At 37.1% G+C, this 16,006-nt stretch overlaps 1 long non-coding RNA gene across 1 annotated transcript; it reads left to right on the top strand.

Annotated features, from left to right (window-relative positions):
- The first annotated feature begins 13 nt into the window (after positions 1 to 13).
- Positions 14 to 13,704, top strand: LOC141368866 (uncharacterized). Its single transcript, XR_012372300.1, has 3 exons — positions 14 to 107; positions 12,231 to 12,326; positions 12,778 to 13,704. It is a non-coding gene; the product is annotated as an uncharacterized lncRNA (long non-coding RNA).
- The last annotated feature ends 2,302 nt before the right edge of the window (positions 13,705 to 16,006 follow it).

Raw genomic sequence — 16,006 nt, 5'->3', positions numbered from 1 at the left:
CACATGTTGTTCGGGCTCACGTGCTACTGGTCCTAAAAGAGGCTCTCGTGGATACAGAGGATGACTGTCATTAAAGTGATGTACGGCTGATCCCACATAACAGAACCGTAAGTAAAGTTAGAGTCATTATTTTTGGTGCACTACTGTATAGCGATAACGTCTGAAGACATTTTATGTTAGATGCATCTGATGAGGTCTTTATCGCGCTGCAAAAATCTATTTTCAACTTAAAGAGATTGTTCACCCAAAAATGAAAACTCACCCCTCATGTTGTTCTAATCCTGTATAAGTTTCTTCGTTTTTTAAACACAAAAGAAGGTATTTTGATGTTGAAGACACCCATTGACTTCTATAGTATTTGTTTTTTTCTTCTATAAAAATTATAGCGTCAATTATGTGGTTACCATTAATGGTAACCATTCCTTGTTCTCTTAATTTTGGGGTAAACTCTCCATTTAAGTAAATATATCTTGTTTTAAATATGTTTAATTAATTGTATTGGAAAACAAGACAAACAAACATAGCAATAAAAAATATACAAGTTTCCAACGAGTTTTGTTTGAACAGCTTTAAACATCAAAGAAAACAATGCTTGAGAAAATGTTAATGCAATACATATGTACTGTACATAGTGAATAGGTTTGAAAGGGTTTAGTAAGTGCACATACAGTAATATAAATGGGTTGGAACTGTTTGCTGTAATATGGGGTCATCAGTGGAAAGAGGTAGTTACATTTCTTACGTATCCTTTGTCCGTCTTCCATCAAAACCACCAAGTGAGCCATGGTAAAGTCCAGCAACTGAGCAAACACATAACAGTTTAGACTTTCTTTTGGATTGTGGTTCCATCGTTCATGCAGTGTTTCATTGAAGAAATCATCTTAATAAACTCAATAAATATAAAAGTATAATCTGAAGTGTAGCAGGCCCAAGTGATGTCAAGCCTATAAAGTTTGGAGAGGAAATTGGAATCTCCCATCATCCTGGCATATTCTAGGGCACCTATTGCCAATCGCAAGACTGACTCTAACAACCACAATCCTCTCCAGCATTGACGTCAACATTTTGAAAGTGAACAGAATTATCCCCTGAGTGCGTGCAATGTCTTTGTTGCCCTGTGCAATGAGTGGGATCTCCCAGAAATTAGTGCGCTTTATAGCTTTTATATTGCCTAAATGTATTTAACACTAAATCCCTCATTGAAAATGAGCCAAGAGTGTCTGTACAAGGGGATTATCCTGTAATCTTTCAGAGGTTGAGAAACAGACGGCCCTTTAGAACATTATCTGGGGAACAGTTGTATAATTATAATTTGTATAGCATTAAAGCATTACAATGTTGATTTGAACCATTACATGTGACTTAGGACATCTTTAACTAGGGGATAATGTTTATAATTACTTAGAGGTTACACTTTCGTAGCTCAGGACTCAGGAGACTTCTGTTTTTATATAATATGTTTTAAATAATGTGCTCATTAATAGAGTGACATTGTATGCATATGTAAATGACAAAATTACATTTTTAGGTTGAAATTAAGTTTGACAATTAAGTTGAAATAAGGTTGAAATTGCTAAACTTAATTTAAAAAGTTAAAGTTTTGTAAAACATATGCTAATATGACTTACTGATCAAATTATATATTTTTTAACAATGTGTAGTTTACTGTGTTTGCATACTTTAAAGTAGTAGATTTTCTGTAGATTACATGAAAGTATAAAAAATGTCAAGAAATCTTTAAGTTCATACTGACATTTCTACACTGTAAAAAGTGTAAAAAGTGTAATCTAATATTAAATTACCTAAATAAGTAAGTTTTGTCAACTTAAATTTTCTCTCTTTAAAGGCGGGGTGCATGATTTTTTAAAAACGGGCCGAGTACCAAAACACACTTGTAACCAATGAGCAGTAAGGGGCGTGTCTACTAACCAACATCGTTGCCTGGGTTGAGTATGTGTGGGGCGGGTGTATCAAAAGAAGGTTCAGATTCTATTAGGGTAGGGGCATGTTTGTGTAAGGTGATTTTTTTTAATATCACCATTGGCTTTCAGAGATCATGCACACGCCTTTAAATTAGAGGTGGGCCGATACAATATTCAGTATCGATATAAGTCCGATGTAAAAATGTTCGTATTAAATATTGTAGAAGTCGGGCAGTACAATCCGATCCAATACCAACATGGACCTTGTCATGGCAACTTGGCATAAAGCAAGACTTGCCTCGCAACATGAAATTGCACAAAGTTTCACTTTAAATTGTCCAAAGTTACACCTTAAATTTCATTAAGAATTTTTGTGCTTACTAACTAAAAATGTTTCTACTAGTCTGTTTGAAACATTTAAATAAGAATGAAGCAGTAGTAGCCTATTGCACAATGTTTCATTGAGTCTTGAATTTGCACAGTCAATTTGTTGCAACGTTCGAGTTCTGTAGCTCTGTTTAAGTTTTTGTACGGCTAACAAATGTATTATTTGCAGTTTAATCAATTAAAATGGTGATAGAGATGGTATTGGATTGGTATCGGTTTGGTATCGACATTGGTTTTGGTATCGACAGATACTCAAGGTTGTGGTATCAACATCGGTATCAGACATGAAAAAGTGGTATCGGCCCAGCCCTACTTTAAATGAAAATGTTAAGGTGAAGAAACTAGATTTTTTTTTACAAAATAATCTTTTCACCTAATTTTCACTAAAAGTTGGAAAAATTGTTACAAATTGAAGAATTTTTAAAAAGTTATTCCCACTTTTTACTTTTTATAGTGTAATTGTTTTGTAATTTTGTTAGAATTGTTTTTGAGAAACTATAGGAGACACGTCAGCCTGATCTCACGAGAAATTGTACATATTTAATGAGTTGGCTAATTTGCATAAATTCATATGAAGCTAATAGCGCAAAATCATACGTTTCTCAGGAAAAACAACAACAATGAAACCGAACCCCAAACCCCACCCTTAACCCAGCATCTAACCCCAACATCATAGGGGTCAAGGCAAATCGTACCAAAACTTACAAATGTTTTCGTATGAATTAATACAAATTAGCCACCTCATAATTTATGTACGAATTCTCATGAGATTACTGAAGTCTTTTTCTTAGGAAACTTCAGAAACTGAGATATTATAGATATCTTAATTGCGATTTCTTCTTTTTCTGGAATAACTACCCTATGGCATCTTGCTAGATGTAAGATTAGTACACCACCTAATATTTACTTGGTTTATACTACGTAGTACCTTCTTGGATGTAACCAGCTATCTAAAGACAAAACAACATCTTCAAGAGCAAAGCCAACAGGAAGGAAGAATTAAATTAAATGATTATTTAAGTGAAACCATGATCTGGACCACACCATCTGATGTCTGTTGAATGGGGAATCCCACACCACTGGTCTGGCGTCTGCTCCGTGGCCGCTCAGTCACACCACTCTGGACCACAGTCATTAATCTTTGGGCTTTCAGGTTAGAGCCTCCTGCTGAGACCAATAAACATAATGCAAAGCAAATGCATAGTTAAGTTAGGTCAACTTGAAGCATGAGAATTCGTTTTTCTGAGTAGTACTCAGTATAGAGTTATTAGGTGCTTAGTTGACTTGAGGCATCAAGAATGTGGTTACTTAAAAATTCTTGGGCATGTTTACATGAAATGAGGGTGTGTAGGCAAGACTTGCTATATAAATTGTGGTTTGCATGTTTTCCAGGCCTTGTGTAATGCTTCTAATACACCACAACTCTTATTGCCTTAGATTAAATAGCGGCTATGTATATAACAGTATACAGTGATTGATTGAAAGAGAAATGATATATGACATACATGTGACAATATAAACCCTTCCACAAAAACAGCTTCATTCCAACAGCTTCAGTGGTTCACTGCAAACTGTATACACAACTCTTTAGATATGGGCTAAACCATTGAGCAAGAAAAAGCATTAAGATTTGCCACACCCATGTCTGGCTCGAGCCTTGAGGTATTTTTGACCGAGTTGTGAACAAAGCTTTTATCATAACTGGATTTAAGAAACAGTGATACACTGATACACTGACTGACAGTGTACGTGCCCCCATACCATCCCTAAATCTGCGAACCATTAAAGAAGTGCTGTGTTGTCACGACTGAGTGATCTTTAGTGTCAGATAATGGCCGTTCTCAGATCAGGGAACAGGGATAAATGAGTGGATTTTCTGGTTGGGTTGACTCCAATATAACCTACTCTAGACCGACGATTTGTGTTGAGAAAATGTATCACAGATGCCTTGGTTAGACCCGACACTGGATGTCACACACGAGTGTCTCCACTTGGTATGTTAGGATCTTTCTTTTTTCCATACACAAATAAACATAGTTGGGAAGCACAAAGAGGTTTTGGAATGGAGCTGAACGTCAGGATTGTCAAGGCTTCTTCAATGTTAAACCACTGAGATACGGGATAAGCTGACAAACTTGATCCAGAAGGTTGAGATAAATGGCGTCTTCCCGTGTTGTGACATGTATTCCCTATTGATAGAAGGATTTGCCGAATGTGAATGAGCAGTGTACCCGTCAGCGTTTACTGTATAGGACACACCCAAGCTAAGGATTCCCTGTCATGCATTTGAATTGTGAAGGGTTACTTATAAAATATATGTTTTCTGCTATTCTAATATGAGTGGCTGTGGTTTTTGGTCTAAGCCCTGATTCTCCAGAGCTTAAGTCACAAATTCTTTGAGAACCCTTCTGGGAAAAAAAGCTTAAACCATCCTGAAGCTAGTCTGCTGGTCTTAGCTGGTTCATTCCGATCTCCCAAAGAGGCCAACATGGGATAGTTTAGGTAATCTTTCAGATTGACAAAATGGAAATAATGCCCTAAATTCCTATAATCCAGCCAACAGGCACCTTGACCAGGCTTGGAGACCAACAAACCAGCTACCCCTGCTAGAAGAACCATTTTGGTCTGCATGGATGTATGAAGAACCTTTAACATCTGAAGAAACTTTCTGTTACACAAAAGGTTCATTGGACTATAAAAAGTAAGAAAGAAATGGTTCTTTTAAGAACCTCTGACTGAAAAGTTTTTTTGGGGAACCAAAAAAGGTTCTTCTACGGCACCGTTGTGAAGTACCCTTTGTAGCAGCTTTATTTTCAAGAGCGTATGCTTCAGCATGAATGAAGAAAGAACCATGTTATTAACAAATCGTCCATTTGCTCTCTCTGTTAGTCAGACTGAATAATATGTTGAGGTGGTCCAGGTGTTCCACTATTGCAGGAGTGGCCCTGTTTACCATTTGAACTTGGTCGAAAGGTCAGTTTCTTCCTCGTCGCATATATTGTCTGGGGTTGTTTTGTCAAATTCCTCTGTACTTCTGTCAAACATTCCTCTCCCCTCCATCGCCTACTCTTTCTCTTGTTTCTCATTAAAAGTTCAGGGGGAGAAAGCGGGAGAAAAAAACACTTGTTTGGTGCTGGCCCGCCCGGGGGCTCACGCTCTCTGTTGTGGGAAGCAGCGGGAGCGGTTAATAGAGGGAGGTCTCAACCAGGGGGAGATGACACCCACGTTTTCAGTGAGCCCGTCAAAGGACTTGAGGTACTGTACCGTACCGCATACAGCTGGCACTTTGTTTCTTCATGACGTCAGGAGATTAAATGGCAAGAACTGTGACCTTATGGACCAATAGGGTCACTCAGGTGATGGGGTAGAGAGGAGCTGAAATGCAGTGAATGCTTGCTTTATTGCCCTGGCTGGATCGTTTCCCGACCTCCTGCGTGTCATCGTGAAACAGAGCAGACCTTACTTACATGAAAAGCTATAGTGACAGCACCTGGTTGTTATTTGGTCTAATGGACTGGGAGCTTAACTCACCAGTGAATGAATCAACTTGGGGGGGGCTTGTTTGTTGCACATTCACCGCCACCTATTGCCCCTCTAGTTGGGTCTGTCTCTCTCACTTGATCATTCTTGACTTTGATTTTCAAGTTTTTTTTAAGTGTGCCAGTTTTGTGCCCAGCGTGCCTGTACCCTCAGGAAACAGTAACTCTCCTGGCATCATACCTTAGAGTGTATCACCATTGGCATCTCCTTCACCAGATTAGTTAGTTCAGTTAACACTGCTATCTAGCTAAGCACTGTATGTTACATTTTGCAATGCACTCATGCAGTATGTTCCCTCCAGTTAAAACAAGGAGTGGTCAGAGTTTGTGCCATGGCCATATGAGGTATGGTGCTTAGAATCCACCAATGACTCGCACATACGGTCCCCCTCCTTCCCCGGCCGCTGACAGACAGCAGATCAGAACATGTGCACACAGAGATACATACTTCCTCAAGCGGCCCTTTTAGTCGAGACTCGCTCTTCTGATGTGTGTCAGCGTTTAGATACAGAAAATATCGACCTTCTCTTTTTCTTCCAAGCTGTTTTCCTCCCTCTTCTCTAGTGTTTCTGGGGTCTGTAGAGAATGCTGACAAGAGATTTCCTGCCAGTGTTTTCCTGTACAGAGATCTAGTACTTGATTCAAAATGATTTTTCAGAAAGAAAAAAAGACATTTGGCAACATCCACCATTGCTTCCTTTAGGACTGAGCTCTTCGCGGACACAGCTCGTATGTTGAAAAATCGGAACGATCCATTTGATTATTCCTTAACCTTGTTCTCCCCTCTTATATCCTGGGAGAGAGGCCGTGCCTCTTTCCATTGTAAAGTGGTTTAGATTACACAGCCTCATTGTTGATTTCTGACTCTTTCATCCTTTGGAACTAAAATGACAAACACATTTCTCTTTCAACTCACAGAACACAGTTCATTTGTCATATCTTGCTTGGATCTCTCTCTCTCTCCGGGCCTGCCATGAAGATATAGCGTCTCAAAGGGGAAGCGGCTTTGCTGTATAGTCAGTGGCCCTCAAAAAAGATATTTGTGTATCTAATATTCAACATATGTTTTAATGTTCTGACTCTGCAAGTCTTTATAAAATAATTTTTTCTCATTAAGTCAAGAACAGCAGAGGAACAAAAACAAAGATTTGCCTGTGAAACATAACATCTTTAGTTAACAGTTTACAATAAGGTTGTAGTTTTTAAAATTGGTAAATGCATTAGCTAATATGAATGTTGATACTGTTCATTCTGCATGAACTAATGTTAACATTTATTTTTTAAATATCTTTAAAAATGTTAATTATTAATTTTTTAAATATCTTCTGATATGTTAACATGAATTATTAATAAATTAGTACATGCTGTATTAGGGTTCATTGTTAGTTTATTTTAGATAATGCATTACCTTATTTTAAAGGAGACATATTATAAGATTTTTTTAAGATATAAAATAAGTCTTTAGTGTCTCCAGAGTGTATGTGAAGTTTTAGCTCAAAATACCCCACATATAATGTATTATAGCAGTGGTTCCCAACCTTTTTCTCTTCAAGGACCCCTAGTTGCCCACAACAATATTTGAAGGCCCCCCACTCACTAATTTTTTTCCAGATAAAATTAACTAGAGCTTTGAATGACTAGACAGATGTATATTCCCTACTAAAATTGCCAAAACATCTTAATTTAATGCTTAATAATTTTAAGTCATCTTGAGGCCCCCTTGGAAATCTGCTCAGGGGTCTCTGTGGGCCCCGGCCCCCTGATTGGGAAACACTGTATTATAGCATATTAAAATTAACACTTTGTAGTTGCGAGCGAAAATGTGCCGTTTTGGGGTGTGTCCTTTAATATGTAAATGAGCTGTTGAAATGCAAACACTGATCGCCATGATGGAGAATTGTCGAAATTTTATTATAATAAGATCCCCTTTTGACATCACAAGGGGAGCCAAATTTCAATTACCTTTTTGTTACATGCTTGCATAGTTACTGGGTTTTCTATGTTTGTGGGGACTCAATAGCACTTAAACATGGAAACTTTTCATGAAAATTTTCACGATATGTCCCCTTTAACAAATACAACCTTATTTTAAAGTGTTACCCATATTAGTTGTAGTAATTAGTTGAAATCACAATTAACAAACAAATTTGTTCCAAAAAGGCAATACTTTATATTTATATTAATAATATTATATACAGGAGTCAAAATTTTACGAGACAATGAACCAACTCTGTCAGATGATCTTGATACAAGTTTAGGATGGATGCAGCATTTCACATGTAGAAATGCTGTATAGATGGATCCATCCCTTTGTTAATGCTAAAAAAGGTATCTGCGGACCCAATATACAACATATGTTAATGTTTTGACTCTGGAGGTCTTTGTGAAATTATTTTTCAAGATCTTGTGAAAGTGAAAACAGCAGAGAAACAAAAACAAAGATCTGCCTGTAAAACTCTGACTGACAGAAACCTCCAGCTCAGCATTGGTACGCGCTGCCTCCTTTAAATCAAAGCGCCGACAAAGAGACCAAACAGTGAGTCAGACGCTGGAGGTAACGCAATTTCCATGCAAATTCTTCATGCTTAATAAATCCAAGTTGCTGAAAACCACCCTTCGCAAGTGGTGATGGGCCCGCTCGCACGCCTCTTCAGAACTGTCTTTCCATTCCCCTGCTCGCTGTCTCTATGTTTAATAGTTGAAACTTGAAGAAAAGAATCAATAAAACATTACAGTTCATCATTTTTTCCATTCTTTAATTTTCACCACAAAGCTGACATGTTTTAAGAGGTGCAACCTAATATTGCCTGAACTCCAGGACCCACCACAAAGATCTCTGGGTAACGGCGAGGGGAGGAAGTGTACAGACAGGAAAACGGGCGTGTGTGGAAAAGCACACTACACTTGGCTGCAGCGCGCCCTTAAGTAACAACACATGGTGACGGAGGAATCCTTCTATTTGACGGGTGCGGGACAACCGCCCGAGCTCGGGACCAGAGATGGGAAAGTTGTCCGGACACTTGGCTCCCCGGGGTTCATGTCAAGGAACTGATAAGACTGGCCGTTCTCAATTCCTTTCCATGTTCTCATCTCGGAGTAGGCATCACAATGGCTATGATTCATGGTGTAATTCCACCAGCTACTGACTTGGCTCCCGCTCGCATTTGGGAAGAATGTGACCTCACAATACTGTTCTTTCAAAGGCCTTTGCTTGTCAGTTCTTCTCCCAGACCGGGCTTGAAGCATGCCTCTGTTCCTGGAGAGGGGTAGATGGAAGAGGGGAGAAAGAAAGAAAGAAATAGTGGAGAGAGTGAGATGGAGAGTGTGTGTGACTGTGTATAACGAAGTTGTTTTCATTCCAAAGCAAAAGCAAGCATGTACAACTTAATTCCTTTCACTCACAGTACATGACATATACTGTCAATAGACCTCGGCATGTCATAATGCTCATAATCACCTATGCAATTGAAACACTTGTTTGGTCAAATAAATAAAGAAGAAAGGTTATGGCTGATTTTACTGATGGCTGACACAGCTGTTCAAGTTTAAATATTATTTATGCAGGTATTAAATTACAGTTTTTATACTTTCTAATTGAGGTGCCATTACTGTGCCAAGTAACCTGATTGAATCACAAAGTCAGTTTTATTCAATTATGCTGTACACTTTTTTTAATCAATTGTTGGGTAAAATATGGACAAACCTGTAAACTAACTTATTCAAGGTTTTTTTTGTCTAAAATGCTGGGTTGTTTCAACCCATGGTTGTGTCAGATATTGACTTTTATGGTTCTAGCTTAATTTAAACCAACAGTTGGGTTTGTCTATATTTTACAAAAATGGTCAAAAAATGGTCCCAATCTGTAATTGGGGCAGTACCCTCCTAATTTTTAGGTACAGATGTGTATACATTTGGCACCAATATATACCTTTTAGGGACTAATTACTGTGTGTTCACACCTGCCGCGGTAGAGGTGGCAAACACGCGCTAGTTGGACACTTGAACATTTTGAGCTTACCCTCTTTAATTACACTGTGATTTATGTACACGACAAAACGCATGAACAGGTATCACAAAAATTATCTGCTGTCATGATCAAAATTTCGGACTGGTTAAACCAGTGTTCCTTATCACTAAATGTTAACAAAACTGCTTGTATGTATTTTAAGATTAGGAAAACTGATGATGTTTTACCAGAGATATTTGTAAATGATAACAAATTACAAATTGTGTCTGATTTTAAATACCTTGGAGTCATATTAGACACCCATTTAACATTTGAAAAACATGTAAAAAGAATAGTCTCTACAGTTACACCCCAGCTTAGAAATTTTAAATTTATAAGGAATCAACTTTCAACAGACGCTGCAAAAACCTATCTGCATTCTTTAATCTTCCCTCATTTTTCCTACTGCATTACTTCTTGGTCACAAGCAGGAAAATCTACTCTTAGACCTTTACATAGTTTATATAAACGTGCTATAAAAGTGTTTGATAAGAAACCTGTTAGATACCATCACTGTCTTGTAATTCAGAGGCATAACTTATTTACTTTTAGCAATTTTGTTACATTTTACAAATGCATTTTAATGTACAAAATTGTAAATAATCTTGCACCTCCACCATTAAAGAAATTTATTTCGTTACGCACCAATAATATAAGACAGACAAGAGCATCGTTCAGAGGCGATTGTGAGGCGCATTTTGCAAAGACTGAGTTTGGTCGATCAGCATTTTCTGTAACAACAGTTAATACCTGGAATAATTTACCAACTGACATTAGACAATGCACCACGTTTGTGCAGTTTAAATCACATTTAAAAGGTTGGTTGAAGGCATGTCAGGCTTGTGATCATTAACTATATAATGAAGTGAACATGTTTTTATATTTCTCTGTATATTATTGTTTAAATTGTATTTTATTTTATTGTGTTTAAATTGTATTGTATTTTACTGATGAATTGGTGTAATCCTGCCCAGGGACAGCAGATGAAATTTAGCTTTGTAGCTAATTCTGGGGTAGTATCATTACTGTCCATTGTCCCTGTCAAATAAAGAACTAATAATAAAAAAAAAAATTCTAGTCATTCGAGACATTCACGCGAAAATCCACTTCATGGGAGGGGCTTCTGCAACTCCAGGCTCCCTGTAATCACGTCACTACCAGAGCAAGCTCCTGATTGGTTAACGCGGAGCGAATATCCGCCAAAGTTCAGAATTTTTAACTCACGCGTATCCTGCGGCAACGCTCAATTTGCGCGGAACGCAGGATGGCTATTCGCATCTTTACATTGACTTAACATGTAAATCACTTGCGCTTGCCGCCTCTTCCGCATCTGGTGTGAATTCCACATTAGGGCTGTCAAAAGATTAATTGCAATTACTCGCATACAAAAAAAAGTTTGTGTTTGCATACTTCCGGTAAACTCCGCTACTAACAACATAGTCTTTTTAAAGTAGTTTTTTATAAACAAACCATAGATTACCTAAGAAAACCAAAACATTTGTTATTTTCGACAAGGTATTTGTTCAAGAGTTCAGTTTAGCAACTACTCAGACCAATAAACAAACAGAAACCGGAAGTAAAGTTCTGACCAGACGCAGCACCACACCTGTGTCCGATGAAACCGTCTATAAATACACAGATTCATGTAAAAATGTTAGAAAATTGTATTTATGTTATGTAATATGAACACCTTTAGGGGCAAAGATGTACTTTTTGAAAGAGTACTCCAGTGACAACTAGGGACCATTTTTTAACCTTTTTTCCGACCATGTACCCAACCATGGATTGAAACTTTTCACTTCTTTTCTGCAAGTATTCTTCTATATCAATAGATCAGTAATTCAATAGTAGCCCAAAAATATTTGTGATTTTATTCGCATTGCTTCATACTGTACATACATCTGGTTGACATTTTCAATGGGATGAAACAAAAAAGGCCATAATTTGTAGTTGTCAGATCAGATTTTTCAAGAAGTCAGTGTTTTGACTGTTTCTTGGTCATCGACATTAGCCATACATAAATGTCATAAAATATCCATTCTTCTCAAAGTTTTGATTGAAGTCTCCAGTCGTTTTCCAAACTGGATCAATTTTGTATAATCATACTACCTTTAAAGTTGGTTTCTTTCAAAGTCTGAAATGTTTGGCACAGACGCAAACAGGCCTTTGTCCAGCCAGCAGCAGTCAGGTCAAAGCTCCCAGAACACTCTTAATAAAAACCAGCCCACCCACAACAAACTTTTATTTCACGATCTCACCAGGACTTTATAAATATATCAGTCCAGTGTTTCTCAATCATTTTTTTAGGTATCTTACTAATCTGACACTGTACTTCAGATCTTACAATAGATATGTATAATGCTGAGGTTCTTCCAGGAGGAAGACTGAGTCAGACGTGTGAGACGATTATGTGTCGTCTTTTCTCTGATCCGTAGACCACCAACCACGGGCAGCTGACCCTACTCACTACATGTAAGAGGATTTTGGTTCTCTAAAACTTCAAGCATTTAAACACATCACACATAATTGACAATCTCAAATGTAGACGTTCCAGCCTGTCACTTACTATCTGGGTCATCCTGATCCTCTGGACAGTGTTGTGTCAAGGCTTCATCAACACATCTCTCAGCCAAAACCACCACATGATTTGTCATCAATCTCTATGCAGTCTGTGTATGTTCAATCTCAATACACTCATTCATCTCTTTCTTATTAGGCATCATGTTTTACAAACATCTCTGAGTCATCTCTTCCATATAACATTAAAATTGTTTGTACAGAGGTTTTATTATTTATGCATATAGTAACTTTACAAATGAGCACCTTCAATCAGCACAAACCAAACAGCTTTTTTTAAGAAAAAGTGAAATGGAAATATAAATTGCATGCCCATTTAAACTGTTTGTTTTTTCTTTCCCCACAGTTCTCTGAGCAACAAACTGAGGCATTTTGGGCGGACGATACATTGGCAAGGGAAGAAAGAGTTAGCGAATCATGAAAAAATGGCTCAATCTCTCAATTCCATACCAAGTGCACACCCCTTGGATTTAAAACAGTCCTATCAACACATCACACACTCCATTTACTCGGTTAGACACTTTGCTAAGTAAGCTGGTTTCCTGATATTGTCTCCTTTGCTAAATGAAAGAAAACTGGCTCTTGTAGTCAAAAAAAAGGCAAGACATATAGTCAAAACAATAGCACTGTATATGAACTTCCAAAAATGGTAGGGCCAGCAAACATTATTATAGTTTGTCTAAACAAAATTATTTTTAGCAAGCTAAAGTATCAGTTATTTACTAATGTAAAATGATGAATAAGCTGTTTTCATTGAGAATAAAGATGTATGCGTTACACTGTAAAATTCAGAGAATCTGGGCTTTTGGCCTGCCAGACAGCTGTTGGGGGTGGAAACTTTTGGCATTGTTGAAAGTCTCAAAAAAGCACGTCGGCTTTTTAGAAGTGATGATTCCAAGATCCGCCTATTCATTCTTATCTTGGCCAAGAATGAATGTTTGATATATGGTGATATTGAAAGTTTATCAGCGCTAGACTAGGCTGTTTGGAATCATAACATATGTCTGATATGGGGTTAATACATTTTCTCATGAATAAACTAATTACACAAAGCTGTCAAATATTTTATAATTTTGGATAGCATTGCATTAGTAACCGTCATTTAGAAACAAAGTTCTTAAGTGTAAATACTTTAGTGAATGTTTTTCCTTTTGTTTGCATCAAAGCTTTGCTATAAAATAGTTGGGAAACTTTAAGGCCAATGTAAGAAGATTTACAGATGGTCTGGTGTTATGAGAGGTTCTTATTTTAAAGTAGTCTTTTTAAAGGATTGTTTTTTTCCAACGCTCAAAAATGAAGTCTATGTTACAAAAAAACGTGGTCTCCGAATGCAGCATGCATAAGGCATGCTAGGGGATCAGTACATTACCATACCAATGCCATACACTGAAAAATATTATAAGTCAGAATTTTTGTCTTAGTTTTCAGTAAAAATACTGAAAATCAAGACAAACACCCTGCTGAAAAAAACAGCATCAAACCAGCATGGACCAGCATGGGAATTAGCTGGTCTATGCTGGTTTAGCTGGTGGTCACCAGCATATCAGCACCAAAACACAACAAATGCTGGTCTTGCTGGTTTGACCAAAAAAACTATTAAAAAAAACAATAAAACCATTACAGAAAATTATAATGGTTTTATTGGGAATTTTATCGGTTCTAATGGAATATGGCCCAAAACATACTACAGTGTATTGTTTTTTGTTGGTCTCTAATGGTATGTATTGGTTCTATTGGTTCTATGTATTGGTTCTAATGGAATATGGCCCAAAACACACAGTGTGGAAACCATTAGAATATTCTGTAATGGTTTTATTGTTTTCTCAGCAGGGCTGTCACTTTCAAAAGGTTCATATGTGCCTTTGAGATACCAGTACGTATCTTTGATGTACCACCCAGCATATGTTGTGTTTGGTGCTGGTTTGCTGGTGACAACAAGCATAGACCAGCATAATTCCCATGCTGGTTTAGCTGGTGGTCATCAGCATACCAGCACCAGCTTCCCATGCTGTTCAGCTAAACCAGCACCAAACCAGCATGGGAATTATGGGAATGTTGTTTCTGTGTACAACGGTGTACTTTTTGAAAGGGTACTGTCCTAGTGACAGGTTTGGTACCTTTGTTTCTGAGAGTATATGGTAAACATCCTTAAAAAAACGAAAAAAAAAAAAACGTTTTCACTTTAAGCAATTTAAGTTTTAAGGTAAATTGTTGAAAACAAAACAAAAAACGGGTAATTAGGAAAATTATTTTTTTTAGGTGGCCAATAAAACTTGGGGCAGACCCCAGTGGTGTGACTAGGCAAATAAACAGTTTAGATTTTTTAATTTAATTTATCGTGTGCTGGAGATGTTTAGATATCTTTACATGAAAACAAAACCAAAACTTTTGGAAAGTTATTTTTTTGCGGTGGCCAATAAACTTGAGGCAGATCCCCAGTGGTGGGACCTCAGAGCAGCGCAGAACAGCCCTGTTAGTCACATGAATTCATTTTCATGAAGCTGTACAAATAAAATACAAATATAGTAGCAGATGATGTCATTTAATACTGTGAATGTTTTTTTGTGTAACTCTTGAGAAAAGATTGTCTGAGCTTGTTAAAAGTCTGAATATGTGTCTTTTATAGAACCCCTGGCCATAATTGCTTGTAATGTAACATAGAGTTGAGCTGGCAAACGACATATGAACAACATTGTGGCTCTTTATATGCCTAATCAAATTATGTTGTGTTGTATGTAATTCCATAATTCCATATACAGTACGACAGTAAAAGTCTTAGAGCACAACTACCAGACTTGTTGTTTTAGAAGTTTTAATTTCCATTCATATTTACTTTTCAATTTATTTTATTAAGATACAAACAGAAAATACAGGAAATATGTAAAAAAAAAAAATTTTTTAATTTTCAGGACTAAATGTCTTCTTTAGGCATCGTCTGTGTTTAGTGTGACCTCTCTTGGCACTAAACACATCTTGAGCGTTTTTGAGCAGAATGAAGTAAAAAGACTAATTTCTTTAAAATTAGAAGTTATGATTTAATTGTATGTAGCTTTAAGAGATCCTGCAGTTTCCTCCTATTGCTCAAGTGGAAGGGGAGTTTACCCTAAAACGCATCAGTTTTACAGTTTTTTATACTATATACACATTTCCTGTATTATCTGGATGTATTCTATTAAAGAGACAGAGAAACAATTATATATGATCACTATAACATTGCAAAAACAACAAATCTAATTCTGGCATGGTGGCCTAAGATTTTTGCACAGTACTGTATATTTGTGTTGTTTAGAGTGTATGCATAAAAATATTGCATGCTTCTGTATGTGCATATCATGTATAATCATGGTATGTCACCAATTTAGGTTTGTTTGCTGCTATAAGATTAATGCATTTTATTGTGAAACATGTACCAGTACATGCACTTTGCAGCTGATTAATCGTGACTTCACAGATTCAGCAGTGCACATCTGTTTAGTCAATCAATGACACAGTCGCTGAGTCAGTGTCTAATCACAAAACCTTCCTCAAGAGGAAAAAGACACTACAAGGTTTGTCTGTTAATGAAAGTACAATGT

The sequence above is a fragment of the Misgurnus anguillicaudatus genome, chromosome 11 (genome assembly GCF_027580225.2).
Source record: "Misgurnus anguillicaudatus chromosome 11, ASM2758022v2, whole genome shotgun sequence".
NCBI classification, from domain to species: Eukaryota; Metazoa; Chordata; class Actinopteri; order Cypriniformes; family Cobitidae; genus Misgurnus; species Misgurnus anguillicaudatus.
The sequence above is the reverse complement of the archived record's forward strand: the minus strand, read 5'-3'. Positions and strand labels throughout refer to the sequence as shown.